Here is a 22019-nt window from a genome sequence, read left to right as displayed (position 1 = left end):
TGAGACGAGGTCCCTACCATGGTTTGTGCTGTGTGATTAAACTTGCTTTTGCTTTTCGATGAGTCTGTGTCTCTGGTGGTCTTCATGGGGTCTCTATAACCAGGGCGCAACAGAACCCCCTGCCATCTCCATTCCAACATCAACTCTTTTGCATTGTTCCCGTTGGCCCATGCTTGCTTTCTAGAAATGCCCAAAGACACCAGCCGAATCTGCATAGTTGGCATGGTGATGGAGTACCACAGGCTGCTGGGACTCCCAATATGTGTCTGCTTGCTTTTTCCACTCTCCAAATTTGATTTTAGAATCTACCCCTTCTTCTGCTTCTCCTCCCGACACACATTCTCTAACATCCATCTGTGCTTGTCTGCACAGTGAATGTCCTCTCTCCCTGCTACACCTGTTACGCCCACATCATGAGTCCCCCAGAGATCACCAGGAGTCTGAGTTCATATGCAAAGGCAAAGAGCTTTTTTCCTGCAAGCTCCAGCTTGGGTTCTCTGTTCCTACACAGCAGTTAGACCAGGGAGCACATTGAGCTCAGCTGTGGCAGAGTTTTTAAGGAGTAAAGGAATGGGGGTGGAATTCTAGATTCAGATGGGGTTGAACTCCTGACAGGGCAGGAGTGGGGCAACAGGAGTGTTGTCAAACAGTCATTGGTACTGGTGTTGCTGCAAGGAAATTGGCAACCTATACACAGGTTAGGCAATGATCTGGAACATCTAGTACTTGTCTCAATTCTGATCGGTTCCCTTGTCTCAATTCTGATCGGTTCCCCACAGAGTACAGCTTGTAGTTTTTCCTGACTACTGTAAGGGTGAGGCCCAGTTCCAGTATTGTTAGTCTGCAGCCTGTTATGGCTTCACTAATGTTAAGTTAGGCCTCTTCAACACCTTTTTGGGGTGACCACCCCATGGGCATCTCCCTGGTACACCCTTTAGGGCCCCCACACGTGGGCAATCCTACTCACTGAGACACTTGCGTGTCTCCAGTGTTTTTTCCTCTGCCTGCTCTAACCTCTTGTCTCTCCCCTTCTACTGGGTAAGTGTCACTACGGAGCTCCCTGCTTTGTCTGCTTTCACACCGGAAGCCACACCAGTGTGCCAGGAAGCTTCCTCTCCTCCTACCAGGCCCCCATCACGAGGAAAGGGACGCCTCTCCCCTGCGATTTGGGACATTTCTGACAAGTCTCTCAGTCCTCTTAGGGACACCCTGGTTTGAAATTCTTGTTACTGCAGCATCTACCCTTCAGCTCCCTCATGGCTCCTCGGCTCCTTCCTGGAACTTCCCCACCTTGCTCCTAGTAGCTGCCTACTAAATTCCACAGCTTCTCTACGTGCTCCTGGGTCTGTGACCCTATCCTTGTCCCCTTCCCCTCAAAGCCCTCCTTGTGCCCTCCTCAGCCTTTATGTTGCCAGTTGCCTTGCCTCCCGTAGAATCTGCTAAGTCCCTCAGCTTCTCTATGTCCTCACGGCTTCTGTGATATTAGAACCTTCCCTCAGGTGGAGTTCCTGCTGGGTCCTCCTCGTCATTTATGGCTACCCCTAGCTGCCTAACCTTCCCCATGGTGGAGTTCTTTTCTCCTCCCCTTCTGCCTTTTCTCCTCTGACTCAATTCCTTTCTCAGACTCAGAGATTTTCTTAAAGACTCCTTGTCTTACTGAAAACGGCTTGGCCTCAGTATAGCTCACTGGCCAAAGATGACATAGGAACTCCAGATCCCAAGATTGTAACGACTTCTGCCACACAAGCCAATGGACCCAAATTCTTATCTCTAAGGTTCTACAACTTTCCACGCTTAAATCATTTACCTCTATGATTTCTCTGTGCTCTGCTCCCAGGAAACCTGTAAAGACCACTGTGTAATTAGTGCTTATCTTGGGACTGATTTGTAAATGCATTGGGTGTGGCTATAGAATCTTGGAAAATCTGTAACAAAACCTGGCTTAAAACTTACAGCAAAGGCTCAGAGTTAAAATCTATATTTAGGAATTTGAATTTGCTACTATGTCCTATATATGTGATTCAGCTCTGCTGTAAAGTGCACTGTATATGCAACTTGGATTCATAAATTCTTGTTTTCAGAAAATAGATCTACCAGGGAAACACGTCTTAAACAGCAGCCACATGACTTGCTTCCAGCTTGGCTGATGACCTCAGTGAGAAGTAAGCAGCCGCATGACTGGCAGCCCTCTTGACGAAGGTTAAAGAGTACAGACCATGTGACCTCATCGTCTTTAGATGACTGACCGTACGGCACAGAGCAACAACTATCAAACCTCTCGGTCCTACTGACGCCCTAGTTTAACACTGCAGCTCTTTTTAGACTAAGGGAGTAACAACAGGCCTCTGAAATATATTGGATCGCTGTGGATTTTTGTTTGATGATAAAATTTAAGGTTATATCTGCTATATACTATATATGTCATTCAATTCTGGTTTAGAACATACTGTATATGATGTTAAAATTTTAAGGTTACAAAGATCTAGTAAGACTAACAGAAGCTGATTTGGAGATTTACACCTAACAACCTATGTCTTTGCTAAGTGTTCAACACAAAGATTCTAAAAAATTTAGATAAGTAGTTATGCCCAGATCACAGAGTCCCCCAAAACCAACTAGGAGATGGAATCTTGTATGTAAAAGCAAAAAGCCTTTATTCTTACATAAGTTTGCAAACTCGGTCTCTCCATGTGCCCAACATATTGGAATAATCGGAGAGCCCCAAGCTCAGTTAGGGTTGGGTTTTTATAGTAGCGAAGGTGGGGGTGTCCTGATGAAAATAATGGGTGTGTGCTGGCAGGTGATCCTATCTACAACGTTGGAATGCTAGGAATCTCCTGTGGATGGTCTGCTCCTGGGTGGTTCCTGGGTAGTCTCAGTTTGTGGTCTTTCTTGGAACCAGGTATTGCCTTAGGGTAAACTACTGAGACTCGGCCACAGTTGGGTCCTACAAAATAGCAACATAGGTTTGATAAATGAGGTATATTTGATAAATAATATTTAGAAAGGCCTAAGGATTACTTGGGTTCACAGTAATAATTGTCTAGCAACTGTGTCTTTGCTCAAGGGTAATCTTTAGCTATTCAGAAAACTAAGCAATACAAAAATTGAAATATTCATTAATGGTGTACTATAAATGGATCAGAAAAGTTGCCAGTCTCCCTATGGACTGAGTGTAATTGTCTGCTCTGTCCCTTTAAGAGACAAGCCACACCCACTCCCTCCCCACCCCCACACCAAGGCAAGCTGACCTTCAGCTTCCAGCCTAAGTCTCTTCTCTTTTCTGTTTCTCTACCAAGAGGCAGCTTCTGCCTCGCTCCATTCCCCCCACTTCTCCCCTACCCCCTTCTCTCTCTGTCTCTCTCTGTGTCTCTCTCTCTGTTTCTCTCTGCTCTTCCAGTAATGGTAAAAGTAAGATGCTGCCTGGTCCCCAAGTGGCTGCAGAGAGAGAAATGCTGCAGTTCCCCAAGGGAGGCAGTGGGCAGCAGGTCCCGAGAGCAGCCAGTCCCAGACAGGGACAGAGCAGTTCCTAAGTGGCTGCAGTCCCATGAGGAGAAACAGACAGATGGGCACGCCACAAGACCATGCCACAGGTCTCTGAAAGCAGCTGGTCCCGAGCAAGGAGCCATGTGGTGGGTGAGAGACAGAGACATGGATAGGTATACCATGCAGAGTGAGGCTGGATATGTATTTAGTGGGCTATGGAAGGGAAAGGGAGAGGGGGTAAAGGAAGAGGGGGAAGAGCAGAGAGAAATAGAGAGAGAGATGGGGTGGGGGAAAGGGGAGAAGTGGGGAAAATGGAGCAAGGCATAAGCTGCCTCTTCGGGAGAGAGATGGAAAAGGAAGAGACTTGGGTTACAAGTAGGAAGGAAGATCTGTCTGCCTCATTGGATAAGGGTGGGGGAGCAGCCGGTGGGGCTTGTCTCTTAAAGGGACAGGACAGATTATTGCATTCCCATCACTTTTTTATAATAAAAAGGCGGGAGGTTAGGCACCACAGGTTAAAGGAATTGGGGCGACAGATTCTCAAGACTGCTTCCTGCTTATTTGTGGGTGTTATCTTTGGGGTGGAACCTGAGAAGGCTGGGTGCTGGCCACATCCTGGGGTAGCTGGTCTCTTTGTTCCTGTCCAGTGTTTGTGGTATGGAAATGTCTGGTGTCTCTTACACCTGTTTAAGGTATTGGCAGAACAGAGGACAAAGTTAAGCTAAGGAAAAAAAAATTAGGACCAGGGAATTGAGAGGGGTGTATTTGACCTGTTTAAGGTGGATCCTTCTATTTGTAGCCATGGAACTCACAAGAATTCTTTGGGTTTGTGAAAATAGAAGTTTTAGACATATACATTGAATAAACAGCAGCATATTTACGTCAGAATGACTATGACAGATATTTTTACACAATGAAAAGTATTTTTAAGACTATGGAAGGCTGATGGGGGAGAGTCTTCTGTTTTGTCTTAATTTCATTGGTTAAATAAAGAGACTGCCTTGGCCCTGATAGGACAGAAAATTAGGTAGGTGGAGTAGACAGACAGAATGCTGGGAGAAAGAAGCCAAGTCAGGCAGTTGCCATGATTCTCCCGCTGGACACAGATGCAGGTTAAGATCTTCCCTGATAAGCCACCAGCTTGTGACGTTACACAGATTATTAGAAATGGGTTAGATCAATATGTAAGAGCTATCCAATAAGAGGCTGGAACTAAGGGGCCAGGCAGTGTTTAAAAGAATACAGTTTCCGTGTAATTATTTCGGGTATAAAGCTAGCCGTGAGGGCAGCCAGGTGGCAGGAAGCAGCCTGCCACTCCATTACAACAGAAGGCAGCATGAGAGAGAAATATGATAACTTGTATTTGTCCTCACACCTTTATAACTTGCGGGTCTTGTATTTGTATTTTACTGAAATTTATTTGGTGAGGTTGTCCTTTTAAACTGATAAAACCTATCAGCTGTCAAACTGCATCAGAGATCTTTGAAAAGGATCAAATTTTACTTGAGTTACTGATTAAATGATAGAAAACTTACTTGGTTGGCACCTAGAGCCACTCCTCAGGGTCCCCCATGGTCTCTGAAGGTCGTATTTGCCTTTTGCTGTTTAGCGCAGGGCCTGCTAGGCTCCAGAAGTTCCTACGGACTAAGAAATCTGTAGGAAGACAAGCCTACCTTGACCTGAGCAGCTAGGCGGTTGATTCCAGCAATTCTGTCCACGTCTGGAGATCTTCAGTTTAGATAAAAGGCAGTTTCACCCAGTGGTCAGTACTTGGCAGTTGAAACAAATTACAGATGGACGTTGTTCTGTGCCCATTTGTCTTCCATCTTCTTTGGAGGAAGTAGAACGCTGCTGCTAGGAGCCAACCTGTCTCTTTTTGTTATGAAAAGTTTTTTAATAATTAAATATTTAAATGCCATATTCCTCAGATCTCTGAGCAGTTGAGGGCTTTTTCAGGTACAGGTACAAGACAGAATCAGCTTGGAGAGCTGGGTTTGAGCTTGACTGTAGTGGCTTTTAACTTAACAGGTAAGATTTATACTTGTAAAAAGACAGAAAGAAGAAAAAATTGCTTGCAATAGAAGGTTAACAGCAGAACTAACAATAGTAGAGAACATCTTAATATATTTTTAACGAGGCTTGGATTAAATATAAAGTATTTTTGTAAGACACTTAAAAGTACATACCAGCTTAAAACATAAGACTTATTGTTTTGTAGTCTGAAATGAGATGCAATGAACAGACAATTATAACATTTAGCAGTAAACATAAGTGCATTTAAGTTATATGTATGAATACACACACATAGAGTGAACAGGAATTGGGTGAAGTGGGCCCTACCAAAAGCATGCCACTGTGCAAAACACACAGGTAACAGAGTCAGCAAGAGGAATTTAGAGACCAAAACATAAGTAAACTGGGAGACCAAGCCGGGTATACCTCAGAAAAGATGGCCAGATGTGGTCACCTGACCTGGCTCTCAGTTAAGATGGTGGTGAAGTTGCCTGACCTCAGTTAAGATGGCAGTAAGGTAACCCATGTAATAGAGTTAATACTGGGGAACCAGGCAGGGAATAACTCAGTAAAGATGGTGGAACATGGTCACCTGATCTGGCTATCAGCCAAGATGTCAGTGAAGTCACCTGACCTCAGTTAAGATGGTAATAAGGTCACCTGACTTCCCCTTCTTCCCTTACCTCCTCCTCTCCCTTTCTCCTCCATAACCCACTAAATAAATATCCAACCTCACTCTGCATGGTGTGCCTATCCATCTATCTCTTGCCAGCCACATGGCTCCTTGCCTGGTACCGGTCACCTTCGGAGACCTGCTGTGTGGTCTCGTGGCGTGCCCACTGCAGCCACTTGGGGAACTAAGCCGTCCCTGCCTGGGAATGGCTGCTCTCAGGACCTGTTGTCTACCTGCCGCCACTTGAGGACCTACAGCGTTTCTGCCACGACAGCCACTTGGGGATCCGCAGCAATTTTACTTAATCCATTACACTGATTCTAAGTTAAACCTTTAATTTTGATATCAATAAAAAAATATTATTTTTAAGTCTCAAACTTACCAGGGATAAAGCTATAAAATCCTAATTTTATAAAAGCTTTTGTAAGTTGTAAAAGATGATTGAGATATGCAAGGTAAGAGTCACCTTATAAAAGACCACATTCTCTGATGTGTTCAGAACTGTACTTGTAGTCATGCCATGTGCTAATGTATTAATTACAGGAATAAGCTCTTATTAGCTTCCTGCATGTGTTTTCAAAGTTAAGCATAAATCAAGTAGCTAGACACAGACCAAGTCCGTTTTGTTTAGGTATGCGTAGTAGAAAGATGGTCCTCAACTCTTCAGAGACCTGATGAATATGACAGTTGCATGTTTCATGGAAAAAGCTTCCAGTTCCTGGCAGTGACCCCAAAGTTTCCAGAGAAGGTGATGGAGCACAGAAGAACTCTGTGGCTGGATTTACCATACCCTGGATTTGTGAGTGTATTTTCCACCCATAGCTTAATAAAGTCTTGATACCCCTTAAACACATGCATGTGGATTTCTTACTACACCCACTACTGACAAAGGACCAAGGGACATAAAAAGCTTTGACTTCTCTCTGAAAATCAAGGCAGGTTTTGGGTGACCAGAGTGGGTCAGTGAAGTAAGGGGCGTCTCACACATTGTCCTCCTCAGGGTCTTTGCACACATTCTCCTCCTCCCACATCTGACATCATTTCCTCCTCCCCAGTCTGTTAGAGATTCTCAGTGAAGACTCTCAAATGACGGTGTGCCCATTGCTCTTCTCTACATCCTCACCTGAGAAGGGGGTGAAGCCCAGCAGGAAGAGGAGCCATAAGTACTGGATGCAGCAGGCTGTCATGACTTCTCTGAGGTTGGGAAGAGCTGATCAGGACCTGGGAACTGATGGAGAACAGGAGACAATTCAGCCACACAGACAGAGATTAACCCCTGGTTTCTGGCCAATGCCAACTTTAGGGGACACAAGAAAGTGAAGCCAGTCCGTCCTGAGTTGCTTGGAAGTTACAATTTACTGGGCCTCTATGATTACAATTCTCAGACTCAGCCATGGATTCCCTAAGCAAGAACCCAGCAGCTCTGCTCCTTCAGTGTCTAGATGCAGGATACCGGGTCCGGGAGCCCTCTGCTTTAAGCCTCAGGACTTCAGGTCCCAGGCAGAAGCTTCTCCAGGCCTCAGAGTTTCAGTTCTCAGCACCCAGCTCCCCCAGACCTCGGATTCTAAGGGCCCTGGTTTGTCCATCCTAGGAATGTGGAATCTGGTTTGTGCTCCTCCCACCTCACAGGACCCAGGATTCTGGTCACCCTCTTTCCTTCTTCAGGAGAGTACTCAGCACCCTGCCATGAAGGAATAACTACAGCGGCCTCCTCCTGAAATCACACCCGGCTGGACTTCTAGTCCCCAGAAGCTTCCCATAGACACAAAGTCCAGACCTGAGCTCTCTTCAAAGACCCAGAAAACAAATCCAGTTTCCTAAAACCAAAGCCCCCGTCCTTCAGATTTGGGAATCCAGGGCCCAGTTCTCCCTCAGACCCACGGCAGCCACAGGTCCCGTCCCCCTCTGTTCTCCTGCTCACCCTCATTGGCTTCTTTCCTCAGACTGGGGGACCTGGTCCCTCGTTGCTTCTTTTCTATTTAAACAGCCCAATCCTTTCTGTCTCCAGAATATTTTTACCAGAATCAGGCTTGGAAGGCCCTTCCAGATGAGCTCTGGTGTTAGCTGTCAGCACGTGCATGACTCTTTCCAGGATCCCCGAAAGAGGCAACCTTGGCCAGATAAAACCTCGAAGTCCAGTTGGTTGACGAGAACTCGGCACCTGGCTTCACTGGAGAATCCTGCTGAATCACTGCGTCTCATCGGTCTCCAGAGAAGCCAATTACTGCCTCTTCAAGAGGCAGGCGTGCACAGAAAATGAGTGTTGGGTCTTTAATCCCAACACTTGGGAGGCAGAAGCAGGTGGATCACTGTGAGTTTGAGGTCAGCCTGGTCTACAGAGCGAGTTCCAGGACTGGCACCAAAGCCACAGAGAAACCCTGTTTTGAAAAACCGAAAGGAAAAAAAATAAGTGTTGGGCAACAGTTAGTGGCAGTTGCTGCCTAGGTCATTCTCCAATTGCAGGGTCACATGGTATCTTGGAGTGCCGCTAGGTGGATGGTCTATTGCCCAGTCACTCAAAATGCTTCTAACTTTACCTACGAGCAGGTGACAGCACACATTGCCATCACAGCTATTTACCCTCGTCAGTACTGTGCGGATGACCGCTCGGATTATATACAATCGTCAGTTCTTTTATTACATTTGATACATCCTGTGTGCATGTTTGTGGACAATCATAATAAGGGGCACATGACGGGACAATTTGGAGTGTGAGTTTCTCCTTCCAATGTGTGGTCCGAGGATTCAAACTCAGGATTTCAGGCTGGTGGACAGTGCCTTCATCCGCTGAGTTATCGTGCTGCCTCCCACTTCTTTTCTTTTAAATAGTAACATATTCATTATATACAAAGTAACTAGTTTCTTTGGGAGGGATGGGACTGTTGATTTCTCCGTAGCTTTGGAACCTGCCCTGGAACTTGCTCTGTAAACCTGACTGTCCTCCAAATCAGAGATCTGCCTACTTCTGCCTCCCAAGTACTGGAACTAAAGGCATGTACCACACCGCCTGGCTAAAATAACTAGTTTGAATGCAAAGCTTTCCTAAGTTCACATAAAGTACTTTAGATGTTTATTATCATTTGAGGCAGGGTCTTCTAGATCAGGATGGCCTAGAACCCTCTGTGTAGCTGAAAATGACTTTGAACTTCTGATCTCTCTGACCTCTCTACCTCAGTCCTGGGTCACTGCTGGGTGCTACCATTGATGCAGCACTGGGGATGGAAGCAAGCTAGGCAAGCACTCTGCTTTACACAGGGTCACGAGAACGGGAGGATTTTGTTGATGATGCCGCTTAGTCCTTCACTGCACACACCACGCCGTCTTCATCTGTTGTGGACACACTGCTGTTGTGAATGGCACAGTGATCACGGTAGGCCGGCCAGAGACGACAGAGCAAGGGGACATTGGATTGTTTTGCTCTTTCGCACAGCAGCATCGCATGGGGTTCAGAGGTGACCTGCTGTTTCACACAGCTGCCGGCTCCTTGTCTGTAAAGGAAAGAAGCAATGACCTTGTCATAGCATTTTTTGTTATCATATGTGTGACAATGAACATGGTTTTGTAAGTGAATATACTTTTTTATTTTGTTATGTGTATCAGTGTTTGCCTGCATGTGTGTCTGGTACCACTTGTGTGCCCAGTGCCTGCAGAGGCCTGAAGAAGGCATTCGATCCTCTGGAGCTGGAGTTACAGACAGTTGTGAGCTGCTCTGTGGGTGTTGGGATTGAACGTGCACACTCTGGCAGCCTGTACTCTTGTCCACTGAGCCGTGTCTCCAGGCTGGATTTTTTTTAATAGAGAAAATGTCACAACAATAAAAGGGGTTAGAGAAGCTCTTAGCTTTGTGGTGACAGATGTAGAACTTGCCATGACTGAAATGACTGACACTCTGGTTAGACGCTGCAAACACCAAGAAATGGCAACTCAGATACAAGACCTAGGGATAATCTCATGCCCCTTTAGGATCCCCAAAGATGTGTGCTTCGTGCGGGCTCATGTGTATGTGACTACCAGAGATCAGATGTCTTTGTTGAAGGCTTTCCTCTCAGGGTCCGAATTAATTTTCTGAGAAAGGCTTCTCACTGCATCTGCTGGATGGAGAGCGAGTGTCTGGGATCAGCCTGTAATGTCCCCAGTGCTAAAGTTATTATTAAGTGTTATTCTGCCTGGATTTTGCCTTCTTACTAGGGATTTGAACTCAGATCACCATGCTTGCATAGCAAATATTTAACCCACTAGGTCATCCCCACACTCCAGAAATGACTCTTTGTTTTCGTGTGTGTGTGTGTGTGTGTGTGTGTGTGTGTGTGGCCATATTTGTCCTGGAACTCAGAGATCCTGCACTCTCCTCCCGATTACTGAGGTTAAAAGGATGGGCCACAATGGCCAGCCCCAGAAATGTCTTTTTCAAACTTCAGTCATAATAAAATAAACAAGATATTTCGATTGCATTGCTCAGCAGTTTTATTTGTCAGCAAGAATTTAGGATTCAGTACACTTAAGGTAGGTATGTGATTGTGGAGGGAAAAGGGAAGAATTAGGGCTAGGTGCTTTTAGGTGCTGGTTACAGGACAGGATATGTTGAGGTGTTTAGGATCCAGAGAGAACTACACCCTTTAGTTCCTATTTTGTCCAGTTCCGTCTCTGGGATATCAGCAGTGGTTTATTGGAGCTAAATAATTCAAGAGAGTGAATATTTAAATTTTCAGAAAAAAAGAATCAACCTAGTTTCTAAACACACAGACATTATTAAAAATCATGTGCATTTACTATTCATTTTTTTCCAGACAAGATTTCTTTGTGTAACAGCCCTGACTGTCCTGGAACTCACTCTGTAGACCAGGCAGGCCTCAAACACATAGAGATCCACCTGCCTCTGCCTCCCGAGTGCTGGGATTACAGGCGTGCGCCACCACCGCCTGGACTTTGAATTGAATTTTTTAAGTGAGTATTCAACAGTCACCACTTGCCATTGCACATCGTCTATTTCCCATGGTTTGGTGTCACTTGTCCTTGTCCCAGCTGTGTGGTGCAAATATTAGATGACTGCTCCTGAGAATTCCTATTCTTTATTTACAGGAGAGAGTTCCCAGTGAAGTAGGGCCTCAGTTTTGGGGGGTCCCCCTGCTTCTGTCTCTCAGGTGCTACAATCAGAGCTTTGTACCACATCTGGCTGTAACTGTTGTTTTCAAATGGGGCCTCATGCATCCTAGGCTGGTCTTGAACTCACAGCGTAGCCAGAGAAGACAGCCAGGAACTGTTGGTCCTCCTGCCTCCATCTCTAAGTCCTGGGGTTGTAGGTGTGCACCCCGACTCCTGGTCTATACAGTGCTGGGGCTCAAACCGGTGCTTTCTGCGCGTGAGATGAGCACCCCACAGTCCAGCCTTGGAGCTGTTCTCAAATGCTAGAGGGCTGGCGTGTTCTGGAGACCTGCTGCCGACAGCGTGATCTCTGCTGAACTGAACTACTGTGCACGGGAAATGCTTATAACCAAAATTCGTTTTCTCTTTTCATTTGAGACAAAATTTCATGGAGCCCAGTCTGAGTCCAAAGTGGACAGTAATCAAGGATGACCCTGAAGTTCTGAGCCTTCTGCCCACCACTCCTGAACCCATCAGAATGTCTGTTCAGTGCGTCCTATTGGGTTCAGTAAGCACACCATGGGAACTGGCAGATACAGTGAAGTCAAGCCTTCTCCTTCCTCCCAGGGAAATTGCTCGTTCACAATTTGGTGTATGTTGTAGTCTGTGTTCAATTGTATGAAGAGATACCATGACCTCGACAACTCTTATAAAAAAGAGCATTTAATTGGGGTTTGCTTGCACACAGGCAGACAAGGTAGCTGAGAATTCCATAACTGCACCCACAGGCAGTGCGTAGAGAGAGCCACTGGGCCTGGCTGGAACTTTTGAAATGTCAAGGCCTGCCCCCAGTGACACATTTCCTCCAGCAAGGCCACACCTACTCCAGCAAGGCCACACCTACTCCAGCAAGGCCACACCTACTCCAGCAAGGCCACACCTACTCCAGCAAGGCCACACCTACTCCAGCAAGGCCACAGGCAATCCTTCTCAAGCAGTGCCACTCCCTGAGGACTTAGCATTCAAGTGGATGAGCAGTGGGGCCTTCCTTACTCAAACCACCACACATCAAACAAGAGTGAGAGTGGCTTCCTTCAGGGGTCAGCTTAACTGGAAGGGACCTGTCTCCTGGTCTCATAGAGAATCATTTCATATAAGCTTGCAAATTTACAAAGTTCACAGAGTCCCTCAGACATTGGACCTGCCTGAGCAAAGTTTTCAGTTGTCTGAGGCTTACATTTTATTTAATTTCCTCGAGACGGGATCTCACTGTACAGTAATAGCTTTGACTGATATGGAACTGCATAGGGAGACCAGGCTGATCTTGCCTCTGCTTACTCTTGCCTCTCTCAGGATAACAGGTGTGAGCCACCACATCTCACCTCTCCCCACCCCCTTTTTGTGATATATATATTAGATAGGGTTTTTCTGTGCAACCCTGACTGTCCTGGAACTTGATCCATTTACAGACTGGCCTTCAACTCTGCCTTCCAAGTGCTGGAAATAAAGGGGTGTATCACCACACCCAGATCTGTGGTTCTGAACTAATTTTAAGAAGTGGATTTCCCCATTTCACAGATCTTTGCGATTAGTCCTGTTTGGCATCAAACATTTTTTTTTTTGAGACTTGGATTTTCTGTGTAGTTCTGACTGTCCTGAAACTCATTCTGCACATAGCCAAGGCTGGCCCCAAACTTGAAGATCTGCTGCCTTAGCCTCCCAAGTAATGGGACTAAAGGCATGTGCCACCATGGCATGGCTAACTTTAAATTTGCCTAAGGCTCTTATGGGCTGGGATTTCAGAGATGTGCTACTATGCCCTAACATGTCATCTTACGCGTTGTCATAACAACTAATATATTTTTTTAATTTATAAATTTATAGCCGGGTATTGGTGGTACACACTTTAACCCAAGCACAGTGGAGGCTGTTGCAAGTGATTCTCTGTGATTCAAGGCCAGTTGGTTTACAAACAGAGTTCCAGGATAGCCAGGGCTGTTACACACAGAAACCCTGTCTGGAAACACACAAAAAAGTTAATTTCAATCACATGCCTAAGCCACTGTCTGCGTGTGCATGTGCATGTGCATGTGAGCAGTGGCCTCAGAGTCCAGACGAGGGCGTTGGAACCCCTAGAGCTAGACTGGTGGATGGCTGTGACCACCCAGCCTGGCTGCTGGGAACCACGCTTGTGTCCTCTGCAAAAGCAGAGTGCACCTCTGGCTGCACAGCTGTCTCTCCAGCCCCAACAATGTGTTTCAAATACAGGTCTGCTCCTGTGTCCTGCAGCATCTCTTCCCTAGGACCCTGACCTTACACCACCTGGGTGTGGTGGCACACAACTATCAGCCCAGGAAGGGATATGGAGGTGTGGTTTGGGGGAGATGAGGTGGGTATTCAAAGGCAGTTCTGATGGTTATCAGCTGTCACCCCAGACCTGAGCTGCTGTTCTGTCTAAACTCTGTCCTCCTCTTCTGCTCATGGTGTGAACTGAGGTGGACATTGTGATTATTACATAACATTACAAGATGGTGCAATGGCTCATGGGATAGTATGCCTTCTGTAGGGAAGACTCCAACATCTGGACAAAGAAAAAGGGTGAATGGAGTGGGGACGGCCCACCTGACTGTGGGCAGGGCACCATGCCATGGCTGGATCATCATTCCAATCTCCCTGTGTTTGGCTCTTTAGAGATGACAAGGTCCCAGTTCCGTGCCCACCTCCACACTTCCTATCTACAATGAGCTACCATTCCGCCAATACACCTTCCCTCCATCTATCTTGTTTTCAGGTTTGCATCACCTGAAAGAAATTAATTAATCCACCGAGGAGGGTGTGTGGCCTCACGTGGATACTTTTGCCTCTCCAGATTCACTCTTCCGGAGTTTCCTCGTCTCAGCAATGTAGGTGTCAGGTCTATGGGAGCTGCCTTACCCGTCTCTGGTTCAACCTGTGCCTGCCCAAAAGGACAGTGATACTGGAATGTGAATCCCGTGCTCCTCCCTCATGGAGCCCTGCTGGGCAGGACGCAAGTTTCTGCCCAGAATGAAAACTCTAAGAACATCCATCAGTGAGATGTTTCATTGTGGTAATGGCATCTTTTCCAAGCCTGATGTTTTGAGTTCAGTGCCCCAGAAGCCACATTATAGAAAGAGAAAACCAAATACACAAGAGAAGCTGAGGATCACAGGTCAGAGTAAGGCCCAGTGACCCTGGCCTCCCAGGTCACAGCAAGGCCCAGTGCTTTAGCTGCAGCACCAGGATGACTCTGGGGGCACAGGGTGGAAAGAAGCCTTGGAGTCACCCATGCTGTGTAGCAGTTTCCTCTGACATGGAAACTCTCCATCCTGCGGGGAAGCTGCTTAAACAGGAAGCTAAACAACTCAAAATAAATTCAGAAAGTCCCTGAAGCCAGCCAGGTCCCCTGGCCCCTCCCTGCCAGGGCAAGCAGTAAAAGTTGCAGAGGGGACTCAGACCAGATGAGAGGAAGAAGCAGAACCCAGACGAGCTGGCTGCAAGAGGTTTAGACCAACTGAGGCACGCCCTCCAGCCTATTGAGCTGCCTGCTGTCTGTGCCCTGGGCTCCAGGTTCCCAGCTCTGTGAGCTGTCACTCATGCAGGGGTGGGCTTTGGTGATGAGCCTTTTCCAAGTCATTTCTGCTCCTGTAAATAATATCTGACCCATACATATTCGTGTAAGTAACCCCAATACAAAACTCATTGGTTTGCCAAGTTGGACTTTGGCATCTGTACTTTGTTCTGTTGAGGTGTCAGATCTGGGCTGAGTAGATGTGCACGTTGAGTCTCCCCAGAGAACATTTTGTCACACAGCACCATGGAGGCCAGGGCTGGGCAGCGGACTCTCAATGGGTCCCACTAGTGCTGCGCATCTACACACAGAGAAACCCAGGATTTGGAGATAGACAGTAACTTTATTATTCCCCATGTGTGTCCCACTGGACACATATATATGTCCTGATATATAAATATCAGGAGTCAGCATCGTGTGGTAAGGGATGTCGGCACTGGGATGGCTCAGAAGGAAGCTTCTAAGTGTAAGGCCTTAGGTTATGACATCGGAGGAGGGTTGGGTGTGTGTGGCCAGCAGGGGTTAAGCTCAGCAGAGAGGATGAGGTCCTCCAAACAAAGGACTAAGAAGAGCCCCAGCCCTAACACCCAAGCCAGGGAGGTGCCAGGGACAAACAGATGGGAGAATGAATTTGCAGCCAGTAACTTCTTCACTTTTTCCCCCAAGGTGAAGATCCCCATTTCAAATACACCCTGAAATATACTTTTAGAAGTCAACTGCAGACATCCTTCAATGAGAAGAGATTCATTGATGCCACCTAGAAGATGAAGATCCAGGCAAGGGGCAAAGGGAAGGGAAGGATGGTTCAGTAAACCTAGAGACCTTCTACCCGGGAATCCAGATTCCAGGCCTCCTCCTGTGGACCCAGGAGACCAAGTCCTGAATTTTTCCCTCAGACCTAGGCTTCTAGACTCCAGCCACACTCCCTCTGCTACAGCAGTCCAGACCTCTGGAGCCCCCCCCCCCCCCCCCCCCCGCCACCTCCTGAGTCCCTGGAGTCCTGCCCTGAGTCTCCCTAATCCTGGGATACAGACCTCTGCACTCACCTCCCTTGATTTTCAGAGTACCAGAATAGCAACCAGTGTCCTTAGGGCAGAAGACAAGATTGGGGGGGCAGGACCTCTGGTTCGTCAAACAAACAGGGCACTTGAAGGATTTTGTGTCATAGGAGGCTGGGGAGAGATGAGGAGGAAGCTGCACCGTGTGCTCTCAGCTGCTGGCACAGGCAGCCCTCCTGCAGTTCTCTGTCTCCAGATCACATACATTCAAAGTGAAAGTGGCCAAGTGTGGCATCGCTGCTGGTAGCATTGTTGCAATCATCAAATTCACAGAAGTTGATATACATGGCAGCCTGTATTCCACGTCCTTTGGCAATCTCCTCAACACGGTCACTACTCCACTGCCTAGGGAGACCAGACCCTTTGCTCCATACTAGGACAGATTTTGCACCTACGAGGGTACAAGAGTGAAAGCCAGGATTGGATGGGGAAGAAGGCAAGGCCTGGGAGCCCAGTTCTTGGGTCCCTTGAAGCTCCCAGTCACAGGAAGGACACAATTCAGCATGTTCTGTGTCAGTCAAAGCCTGAAGCTCAAGCCTGGCTCCATCTGCTCTGCCCCCTTGCAGACCTTACTGCACACTGTCTCCACAGTCTCCCTGAGCCCCTCCCACAGGCTGCATCTCTTCTACCCTGCGGGATTTCTCTCCACACTCTGCCCTTCACACCCACAGCTGGCTCCCATTCCGTTCCTCTCTCCTTTCCCTACTTCCTGTAAAACTGCAGAAGGACTCAGTGGTTTAACAAGTGCCATACAGTCAGTCACTCCGCTTCCTCCCTCTCTCTATCCTCCTCTCTGCCTCCCTCCACCTCTCCCTCCGTTCCTCCCCCTTTCCTCCCTCTTCCCCAGCCCTGAGTCTCATCTAGTCCAGGCTGCTCTGGAACTCACTATATCGCTGCAGATGAAGCTGACTCTCTCCACCCACAGCTCCATGCAGCCACCACAGGGAGCTGCCACCACACCCAGTTCATGTGCTGCTAGGGATGAAGTCCAGGGCTTTCTCCTAATTAGCACATGGCTGCCTCATATACCCAGTCATGGCCCAGAAACAAGGCAGAGAGAGAGGAGCCCAGGCATGAAAGGAGCTGAGCAGGAACTACAGGAAACAAAGACAGGGCAGGACAGGGATTGCCTGCGCAGAAGTGTGGACATGCATCTCTTCGAACACACCTACGTCTACTATCAGGAATGTCTCCTGACAAATCTCCTTAGGTCCAGCTTGTGTGAAGCCCTGCGGGGACCAGTCAACAGTGTCCTTAGTGAAATCACTGCCAAATTTCACCATGGTCCCACTGTGACATTTCAGAGCACCTATGGAGAGAAAAATCGCCAGGATTAGTGAGAGTCAGGAGGCCACCATGTCTGCCCCTCAGCTTCTGGGCTAAGGGCAGCCATCACACTCCAGGTCATACTCCCCATGCCCTGGCTGTGACATCCCAGTCTGGATTAAGAAGGGACTCGGAAGTCACAGTCCCCAAGCCTGCAGCTCTATTCACCCTGTTCCTCCCTGAGCATCTGCTCCTCTCAGAGCCTCCTGAGGAAGACTTGCTCCTCCACTGAGGGCCCCTCTTCGGCCATTCTCTCCTCCCCCTCTGGTTTCATGTCCTTCTTAGCGTTGTGGGATGTTTGAGTAATTTGTGAAAATGTAGTGCTGTGATTGGTTTAATAAAGAGCTGGTTGGCGGGACTTCTGGGCAGGGAGAATGGAAGGAGGAGATGAATCCAGGTGTGCACCAGACACCAAGGAGACAGGGAGAGAGTCAGACATACAGAATGAAAGAAAGGTAAAAAGACACAGGCAAAGGGTACATTAACATAAATGAGTTAATTAAAGTTATAAGAGCTAATGGGACTAGCCTAAGCTAAGGCCAAGCTTTCATAGTTAATAAGAAATATCTGTGTCATTATTTTTCAAGTGGAAGCCCAAAGGAAAGTTCAATTACACATTAGAATATTGAGGAAGGTGGCCTGGTGCTATATCTTTCTGCAAGTTTGTGTTGGTGCTCGTGGGAGTATGTGTGTCTGTGTGTGTGCGCAGAGGACAATGCCAGGTGTTTTCCTTAATCAGATTTCACCCCCTGTTTGATCCAGGGTCTCTTGCTGGTAGTACAGCTCCCTCGTTTGGCTGGACCCACTAATCAGTAAGACCAGGGCTCTTCCCCAGCCCTGGGATTGCAGACCCTTTACCATCAGAGCCATCCCCCAGTCTAATGCAGTGCCTGGACTGAGAAGCCCTAGATTCCAAAGAGATCACTAGGTTGACAGCGAGGGAGCACTGGGCCTGCTCGGTGCCTGGGTACAGAAATGACTACGCAGATGAGCCCACTACATCCACTGTGTGTGTGGGTGCGTGCGTGCGTGTGTGTGTGCGTGTGTGTGTGCGTGTGTGTGCGTGTGTGTGCATGTGCGTGCATGTGTGTGTGTGCGTGCGTATGTGTGCGTGTGTGTGTGTGCGTGCGTATGTGTGCGTGTGTGTGTGCGTGTGTGTGTGCGTGCGTGTGTGCATGTGCGTACGTGTGTGTGTGCGTGTGTGTGTGTGCATGTGCGTACATGTTTGTGTGTGTGTGTGTGTGTGTGTGTGTGTATGTGTGTGTGTCTGAGACAGGCTCTAGCTGCGTGGTCCAGGCTGGCCTCCCTCTGGCAGTCCTCCAGCCTCTGCCTCTGGAGCACTAGGACTGCAGAGCCAGCTCCTGTCTTCACTGTTGACAGGACTGCCTCACTTCCTCACCACAGCCCCACAGCAGGTGGCAGCATTCTCAAGGGAGGGAAGCAGAGGCAGGAAGTGTTGGGGGTTTGTCCAGTATCACCCAGGCAGGAGGTGGCAGAGCTGGACTCGGAATTTTGGCTTTCAGTCTCCTTAGGGTCAGGGTTGAACACAGCAGTCCAGTTAGAGGACCTTGAGCTTGACCTTCCCTGACGACCTCACATGATCATCGTATGACCTCAAGTGCCCCAGGATGCAGAAATTCTGGGAGCTGGCACTGGGTGTCCACAAGCGCATCCCCGTGATGGCCCCCAGTGCGGCACTGGCCATCTCCTCATTTCCCAGGGGAGAATGTGCAGCTCAGCTGCCCTGCTCCTGCAACCAGATCTGCACTCTCTGCTCCATCCCACCACATCCTCCTCATCCTGCTTAAAGGTGGCCCCTTCCCCTGGGGCACAAGAGGCAGAGCTACCCAAATCCTCATCTATGTTTTCCCTCCAGACCCTGCTGCATTCTCCAGGAAACCCTGTGGCTTATGTTGCACAGCAACTGCAGCACCTGAGCACCGTGGCCGCCTCTAATGCTTCCCCCCAGCTGCAAGATGCCAGGGCCTTTGCCTGCCTGTCCTGGGTCTCTCTGATCTCCTCTTCACTTCTCCCCCACCTTCTTTACCACCCAGCATTGGGGTACTGCTAATGGATGAGGTAATCATGCCAGGTCTGAAAAACTCTAAGAAGCCCTGAGAAGACAGAAAATTCTGGTAGGCCTCTATCTCCTCCAGAATAAATCTGACTTCTTAAAGGGTTCTAGAGATGGCTCAGGGGTTAAGAGCACTTGCTCCCTTGGAAGTACCAAGTTTAGTGTCCAGCACTTAGGAACACATACCCTCCTTGCAGGCAGGCAAGCAGATGGACAGGCTGGCAGACAGAGAGACAGACAGACACTCCCCTATACATAATTAGAAAAATGAGAAGACATCTAAAACCTTCCGAAGTCTTAGCCTGGCCCAGAGGGCCCTTGTGACTCGTCCTTCCTACTGTCTGTGCACCCACCACTCTAAGTCACTGTGGCACATAAACAGTCCTCCAGGCTAGGGGACAGCACACAGTGTCATGAACAAATGGAGAGGGAGCGGCATCCTCGGGCGACAGAACTACGCAGGCCAAGGCAAGGAGCAGGCGGCAGGGGAACACTATGGTGGCGCCCATTATTGACAAAGGACCAAGAGACACATAAGGCTTTGACTTCTCTCTGAAAATCTGGGCAGGTTTTGGGTGACCAGAGTGGGTCAGTGGAGTAAGGGGCGTCTCACACGTTGTCCTCCTCAGGGTCTTTGCACACATTCTCCTCCTCCCACATCTGACATCATTTCCTCCTCCCCAGTCTGTTAGAGATTCTCAGTGAAGACTCTCAAATGACGGTGTGCCCATTGCTCTTCCCTACATCCTCACCTGAGAAGGGGGTGAAGCCCAGCAGGAAGAGGAGCCATAAGTACTGGATGCAGCAGGCTGTCATGACTTCTCTGAGGTTGGGAAGAGCTGATCAGGACCTGGGAACTGACGGAGAACAGGAGACAATTCAGCCACACAGACAGAGATTAACCCCTGGTTTCTGGCCAATGCCAACTTTAGGGGACACAAGAAAGTGAAGCCAGTCCGTCCTGAGTTGCTTGGAAGTTACAATTTACTGGGACTCATGTTCTCTGGTTGCAATTCTTAGACTCAGCCATGGATTCCCTACACCAAGAACCCACAGCTCCGTTCCTTCAGTGTCCAGATACCTGGTCTGGGAGCCCTCTGCTTTAAGCCTCAGGACTTCAGGACCCAGGCAGAACTTTCTCCAGGTCTCAGAGTCCCAGCTCTCAGCATCCAGCTCCCCCAGACCTCGGATTCTAAGGGCCCTGGTGTGTCCATCCTAGGAATGTGGAATCTGGTTTGTGCTCCTCCCACCTCACAGGACCCAGAATTCTGATCGACAAGCTTCAGGCCTAAGTGTACAGAACCCAGTACCCTGCATGAAGGAATAACCACAGCGGCCTCCTCCAGCAGCCATGGTGGCCATCTAGTATACAGACGCTTTCCTTGACACAAAGTCCAGAACTGAAATTTTGAGAATCCAGAACCAGAGAACAATCCCAGCCTCCTAAGAGCAAAGCCCCCTTTCTTCAGATTCCAGAACCCAGGGCCAGTTCTCCCTCAGACCCAAGACTTCAGTCCCTGTTTATCAAACTCAGGCCTATGTATCTAGACCCCCTCCCTGGGACCCAAGAGTCCAGGCCCAGCCTCCTCCCTCAGACTCAATCCCGCCGCTGACCCCTGTCCCCTTCTTTCCCCCGATCTTCCTCACTGGCTTTTTTTCCCCAGGTCTCAGAGATCTGGTCCCTCACTGTTCCTTTTCTTTTAAAGCAGCAGAATTTTTCTGGCTCCTAAATCCCTCACCAGATCTTGGAAGGCGCTCCCTGATACGTTCCAGTCTCGTGTCTGTCTCTTCTCAGAGTCCCTGAATGAGGCAACTTCGGGGTCAGATAATACACTCGAAGTCTCATTGGCTTATTAGAATCCTTTGAGAACATTGGATAAACCTGGAGAATCGCTGCATCTCATTGGTCCCAGAGATGCCAGTTACTGGCCTCTTCATGATGCACGCATGCGTAGAAAGTAAAGTCGGGCAACGGTCAGTGGTGTTCGTGGCGGTTGCTGCTGAGGTCATCTGCCAATTGCAGGGTCACATGGTATCCTGGAAGACTGCGTGGTGAAAGGTCTTTTGTTCTGTCACTTAAAATGTTTCTAGGGCTGGAGAGATGGCTCAGTGGTTAAGAGCATTGCCTGCTCTTCCAAAGGTCCTGAGTTCAATTCTCGGCAACCACATGGTGGCTCACAACCATCTGTAATGAGGTCTGGTGCCCTCCTCTGGCCTGCAGACATACATGCAGACAGAATATTGTATACATAATAAATAAATAAATATTTTAAAAAAAGACACTTCTTTAAAAAAAATAAATAAATAAAATAAAATGTTTCTAAATTGTACCCGTAAGCAGCGAGCAGGTGACAGCACCGACTGTTGTAACGGGTGTTTACCCTCGTCAGTCAGTACTGTGCGGATGACCACTCAGATTATACACAGTCGTCAGTTCTTTTATTACGTTTTAGTATATCTTGTGTGCATATGTGTGGACATCATATGTCAAGGTGCACATGACAGGGGGCAATTTTTGGAGTCAGTTTCCTTCTACCTGTAGTCCCAGGAATTAAACTCGGGATTTCAGGCCCATGGACAGGGGGCTCCACCTGCTGAGTTATCTTTCTGACCCGCACTTTTTTTTGAAATAGTAACATATTAATTATATACAACATAATTAGTTTTGTTGCAAGTTTCTCCTAAGATCATGTAATATACTTCAGGAGATTATTATCT

The 22019-nt window shown here is 48.1% G+C and overlaps 1 long non-coding RNA gene across 1 annotated transcript; it reads right to left on the bottom strand.

The window, feature by feature from the left end:
• Nucleotides 1-2635: 2635 nt before the first annotated feature.
• Nucleotides 2636-5352, bottom strand: LOC121449079. The gene is made up of 2 exons (XR_005974480.1): nt 5160-5352; nt 2636-2947 (listed from the first exon to the last, which is right to left on the bottom strand). It is a non-coding gene; the product is annotated as an uncharacterized LOC121449079 (long non-coding RNA).
• Between the last annotated feature and the right edge of the window lie 16667 nt (nt 5353-22019).

Source organism: Microtus oregoni, unplaced genomic scaffold (assembly GCF_018167655.1).
Source record: "Microtus oregoni isolate MIOR12 unplaced genomic scaffold, Mior012 000006F_ref0000085, whole genome shotgun sequence".
Classification (NCBI taxonomy): Eukaryota; Metazoa; Chordata; class Mammalia; order Rodentia; family Cricetidae; genus Microtus; species Microtus oregoni.
This window is presented reverse-complemented; position numbering and strand designations above follow the sequence as displayed.